This window comes from Halichoerus grypus, chromosome X, assembly GCF_964656455.1.
Source record: "Halichoerus grypus chromosome X, mHalGry1.hap1.1, whole genome shotgun sequence".
In the NCBI taxonomy this organism is placed as follows: domain Eukaryota; kingdom Metazoa; phylum Chordata; class Mammalia; order Carnivora; family Phocidae; genus Halichoerus; species Halichoerus grypus.
In genome coordinates, this window is record NC_135727.1 from 99,005,476 (window position 1) to 99,011,766 (window position 6,291).

The following is a 6,291-nucleotide window of genomic DNA, read 5'->3' on the forward strand; positions in this document are numbered from 1 at the left end:
TGTTCTAGTTCTGTGGAAAAATACTGTTGGTATCTTGATAAGGATTGAATTATCTCTGTAGATAGCTTTGGGTAATATGGACATTTCAACAATGTTGGTTTTTTTGATCCATGAGCATAGAACATCTTTCCTTTTGTTTGTATCATCTTCAATTTCTTTCATCAATGTTTTAGTTTTCAGAGTACAAGTCTTTCACCTCCTTGATTAAGTTTATTCCTACATAGTTTACTATTTTTGGTACAATTGTAAATGAGAATGTTTTCCTAATTTCTCTTTGTGCTACTTCATTATTCATGTATAGAAATGCAACAGATTTCTCTATATTAATTTTGTATCCTGAAATTTTACTGAATTCATTTACCAGTTCTAGTAGTTTTTGGTGAGGTCTTTAAGATTTTCTAAATATAGTATCATGTCATCTGCAAATAGTGAAAATTCTATTTCTTCCTTACCAATTTGGATGCCTTTTATTTCTTTTTTGTTGTCTGACTGCTGTGGCTAGGACTTCCTGTACTATGTTGAATAAAGGGGTGGAGGAGTGGACATCCTTGTCTTGTTTCTGATCTTAGGAGAAAAGCTCTCAGTTTTTCACCATTGAGTGTGATGTTAGCTGTGGGTTTTTCATATATGGCCTTTATTATGTCGAGATATGTGTCCTCTAAACCTGATTTGTTCAGAGTTTTTTTTTTTTTTTATCATGAATGGATGGTTTACTTTGCCAAATGCTTTTTCTGCATCTATTGAAATGATCATACGGTTTTTATCCTTTTTCTTGTTGATGTGATGGATCACATTGATTGATTTGCAAATACTGAGCTGTGCTTGTATCCCAGGAATAAATCCCACTTGATCATGGTGAATGATTTTTTTAATGTATTATTGGATTCAGTTTGCTAATATTTTGTTGAGGATTTTTGCATCTATGTTCATCAGAGATATTGGCCTGTAGTTCTCTTTTTTAGTGGTGTCTTTATCTGGTTTTGGTATCAGGGTAATGCTGCCCTCACTGAATCTGGAACCTTTCCTTCCTCTCTCCTATTTTTTGAAATATTTTGAGAAGAATAGGTATTAACTCTTCTTTGAATGTTTGGTAGGATTCACCTGCTAAGCCATCTGATTTTGTTTGAGTCTCTCTCTTTTTTTTTTCTTGTGAGTATGGCTAATGGACTATCAATTTTGTTTGTTGAGAGTTTTTAAATTATTGATTCAATATTGTTCTTGTAATTGGTCTGTTCAAATTTTCTATTTTTTCCTAATTCAGTTTTGGAAGGTTGTATGTTTCTGGGAATTTATCCATTTTCTGGGTTGTCCAATTTGTTGGCATATAGTTTTTTTTTTTATGTTATGTTAATCACCATGCATTACATCATTAGTTTTTGATGTAGTGTTCCATGATTCATTGTTTGCATATAACACCCAGTGCTCCATGCAGAACGTGCCCTCTTTAATACCCATCAGCGGGCTAACCCATCCCCCCACCCCCCCTCCCCTCTAGAACCCTCAGTTTGTTTCTCAGAGTCCATAGTCTCTCATGGTTCGCCTCCCCCTCCGATTTCCCCCGCTTCATTCTTCCCCTCCTGCTATCTTCTTTTTTTTTTTTTTTAACATATAATGTATTATTTGTTTCAGAGGTACAGGTCTGTGATTCAACAGTCTTACACAATTCACAGCGCTCACCATAGCACATACCCTCCCCAATGTCTATCATCCAGCCACCCCATCCCTCCCACCCCCCACCACTCCAGCAACCCTCAGTTTATTTCCTGAGATTAAGAATTCCTCATATCAGTGAGCTCATATGATACATGTCTTTCTCTGATTGATTTATTTTGCTCAGCATAATAGCCTCCAGTTCCATCCACGTCGCTGCAAATGGCAAGATTTCATTCCTTTTGATGGCTGCATAATATTCCATTGTATATATATACCACATCTTCTTTATCCAGTCATCTGCCGATGGACATCTTGGCTCTTTCCACAGTTTGGCTATTGTGGACATTGCTGCTATAAACATTGGGGTGCACGTACCCCTTCGGATCCCTACATTTGTATCTTTGGGGTAAATACCCAGGAGTGCAATTGCTGGGTCATAGGGTAGCTCTATTTTCAACTTTTTGAGGAACCTCCATACTGTTTTCCAGAGTGGCTGCACCAGCTTGCATTCCCACCAACAGTGTAGGAGGGTTCCCCTTTCTCCGCATCCCCGCCAACATCTGTCATTCCTGACTTGTTAATTTTAGCCATTCTGACTGTGTGAGGTGGTATCTCATTGAGGTTTTGATTTGGATTTCCCTGGTGCCAAGCAATGTTGAGCACTTTTTCATGTGTCTGTTGGCCATTTGGATGTCTTCTTTGGAAAAATGTCTGTTCATGTCTTCTGCCCATTTCTTGATTGGATCATTTGTTCTTTGGGTGTTGAGTTTAATAAGTTCTTTATAGATTTTGGATACTAGCCCTTTATCTGATATGTCATTTGCAAATATCTTCTCCCATTCTTTCGGTTGTCTTTTGGTTTTGTTGACTTTTTCTTTTGCTGTGCAGAAGCTTCTTATCTTGATGAAGTCCCAATAGTTCATTTTTGCCCTTGAAAAAAGACAGTCTTCAACAAATGGTGTTGGGAAAATTGGACAGCCACATGCAGAAGAATGAAACTGGACCATTTCCTTACACCACACATAAAAATAGATTCAAAATGGTTGAAAGACCTAAATGTGAGACAGGAGTCCATCAAAATCCTAAAGGAGAACACAGGCAGCAACCTCTTCGACCTCAGCCGCAGCAACTTCTTCCTAGAAACATCACCAAAGGCAAGGGAAGCAATGGCATATAGTTTTTCATAATATTCTCTTTGTAGAGAGATTGCAGATATCTCTCAGAGATTACAGATAATTATAGATTTTTATTTCGTAATAATCCTTTGTATTTCTGTAGTGTTGGTTGTTACTTCTCCTCTTTAATTTCCGATTTTATTTGAGTCTCTGTCTCTTTTTTTTTCTTATGAGTCTGGCTAATGGATTATCAATTTTGTTAATCTTTCAAAGAACCAGTTTCTGGTTTTATTGATTTATTGTTTTTTAAGTCTCTATTTCATTTATTTCTGCTCTGATTTTTATTTCCCTCCTTCTATTGGCTTTGTGCTTTGTTTGTTCTTCTTTTTCTAGCTTCTTTAGGTATAAGGTTAGGCTGTTATTTTGAGATTCTTCTTCCTTCCTGAGGTAGGCCTGTATTGCTATAATCTTCCCTTTTAGAACAGCTTTTGCTGTATCCCAAAGATTTAGGACCTTTGGGTTTTCATTTTTATTTGTCTCCAAGTATTTTTTTAATTTTCTCTTTGATTTCTTGGTTGACCTATTCATTGTTTATTTAACCCCCATGCATTTATGTCCTTTTCAGATTTTTTCTTACAATTGATTTCTAGTTTTATACCATTGTGATTGGTAAAGACACATGATCTGATTTCAGTCTTTTTGAATTTGTTGAGACTTGTTTTGTGGCCTAACATGTGATCTGTTCTGGACAGTGTTCCACGTGTACTTTAAAATAATGTGTATTCCACTGCTGTTGGATGTAATGTTCTGAATATATCTGTTAGATCCATCTGGTCCAATTGATCATTAATTCCACTGTTTTCTTGTTAATTTTGTGTTTGGAAGATCTATCCATTAATGTAAATATGGTGTTAAAGTCCCATAGCATTATTGTATTACTATTAATTTCTTCCTTTATGTCTGCTAATAGTTGCTTTATGTATTTGAGTGTGCCCATGTTGGGTGCATATATATTTATAATTATTATATCTTTTTGTTGGATTGTTCCCTTTATCATTTGTGTAGCACTGCTTTAGAGAATACAAAGAAAAAAAGATACTGCCATTAAATTTAAGAGATTTATGAGCTAATGGAGCCAAATCTGCTAACAAATGATAATAATACAAGGTGTAGAATACAATATGTGCTCTAAAATAAGAACTAGTTCCTAGCACATGAACATATTTTCTGCAGACTTGACCTACCTATCTGAAATAGCCAATTATGCTACACACACACATGCATACACACATATGCGCATGCATGCACGCCATGTCCAAAGAAGTTATTTCATGTATACCAACTATTATTAAAACTTTTTAATTTGATAATATATATCTCTCTCTATATATATATATATACATATATATATAATTTTTCCCTTTTTTTTTTTTTTGTTTTGAAAGGTGCTTGTGAAATTTAGAAGGAAAAACTCTCCTAGACATCATTATGAACAATTCTTAGTGAATGAAACTTCGGAAAACATTCAACTCAATTACTAGTGTAGCTGCAGCTGGCCAACTAGAGACAGAGGCTATTGTTATTTCCATGTCAAATGGCTTGTTTCTCCTTCCAATGAGAACCATTACTCTTTATATGCTAATAGTAAAAACCATTCAGGAAATATTTTAATATTTTTAAATATGTAATGTGGTAGGTGCAAGCCAGATTATAGTGCAATGGAGTAAAAATTCTTGACATTTGAGAGTTTATGGCCATTACCCTCCCCATGCCTTTTAAAATGAACTCTTGTCTTATTCATTCCTTTTTCTGTCTTCCAAGGAAGGACTTCTGATGACAAATTGGTATGAGAGCTTCTGTGCTGTAGTCAGAAAAAAAATGGTGAAGCAGAGTGTATAGATAAGAGTTTTGTGGAATCATGAGTTCCTAGATGTGGACTATTCATCCATGTAAACATTGGTTGCTAATGTCGAAATGTTGGTTGGAAGGAGAGAGATAAGGGCGCACCTGTGGTGTGTGATGGGAGTGTATGGGAAAGGAATACAAAAGGGAATTTTAAGACTTATTGCTGAGGACTGTGTGTTTCCCTTCACGGAGTTGTTGAAATATAAGCAAAAATATTTAACCTATTTAGAATTTACCATTAGTTGCATGAAATATGTTCTTTTGAGAACAACACCATGTGGGGAACAGTTTTATAATACAAACATTGTTGTCTTTAAACTAGTAATAATTAACTAGTAACATTTTATTTTGTCCCTTTCCCCCCTCAAGGGTCTCAAAGAATGTTTCAAGCTGCATCTTTTGAGTCTGTCAGAGCTACCATGTTTTATGTTCTCTTTTTTTTGTACTTTTCATCCTTGTAATTATTTATTTATTTTGATTATTTATTTTATAACTGGAAATTTGTACCTCTTAATCCCCTTCACCTATTTTGCCCATTCCCCCTACCCTGTTCCCCTCTGGCAACCACCAGTGTGTTCTCTGTATTTATGAGTCTGTTTCTCTTTGTGTTTATTTTTTGTTTGTTTTCTTAGATTCCACACAGAGCTTTGCGCAGTGGCAGTATCGTAGACAATGAGGTTTATCCGAGGCGCGATTATTGATTGCTAATTGAAAACTTCTTAGATTCCACATAAATCTAAGTGGTAAAATCATATGGTATTTGTCTTTCTCTGTCTGACTTAATTCACTTAGCATAATGGGTCCATTCATGTTGTCACAAATGGCAAGATTTCATTCTCTTTTATGACTAAGTGATATTCCAGTGTGTGTGTGTGTGTGTGTGTGTGTGTGTGTGTGTGTGTGTGTGTGTATACACCACAGCTGCTTTATTAATTTATCTATCAGTGGACACTTAGCTTACTTCGGTATCTTGGCTGTTATAAATAGCGCTGCAATGAACATAGGAGTACCAATATCTTTTTAAATTAGTGTTTTTGTTTTCTTTGAGTAAAAACACAGCAGTGGAATTACTGGATAGTATGGTATTTCTATTTCTGAGTTTTGGGGGAACCTCCATACTGTTTTCCTTAGTGGCTGCACCAATTTACATTCCCACCAACAGTGCACAAGGTTTCCCATTCTCCATATCCTTGCCAACACTTGTTATTTTTTGTCTTTTGGTACTAGCCATTTTGACAGGTGTGAGGTCATAGCTCATTGTGGTTTTGATTTGCATTTCCCTGATGATTAGTGAGGCTGAGCATCTTTTCATATGTCTGTCAGCCATCTGTATGTCTTTGGAAAAATATCTATTCAGGTCCTCTGCCCATTTTGAACTTAGATCATTAGGTTTTTTTGGTGTTGAGTTGTATGAGCTCTTTATGTATTTTGGATATTAATGCCTTAACAGATACATCATTCGCAAATGTCTTCTCCCATTCAGTAGGTTGCCTTTTTGTTTTGTTGATGGTTACTTTGCTATGCAAAAGCTTTTTATTTTGGTGTAGTCCCAATAGTTTATTTTTGCTTTTGTTCCCTTGCTTGAAGAGACATAACTAGAAAAATGTCGTTAAGGCTG

At 35.6% G+C, this 6,291-nt stretch overlaps 1 non-coding gene across 1 annotated transcript; it reads left to right on the plus strand.

The window, feature by feature from the left end:
• The first annotated feature begins 5,316 nt into the window (after positions 1–5,316).
• On the plus strand, positions 5,317–5,460 carry LOC118529437 (U4 spliceosomal RNA). The gene has a single exon (XR_004914132.1). It is a non-coding gene; the product is annotated as a U4 spliceosomal RNA (small nuclear RNA).
• The last annotated feature ends 831 nt before the right edge of the window (positions 5,461–6,291 follow it).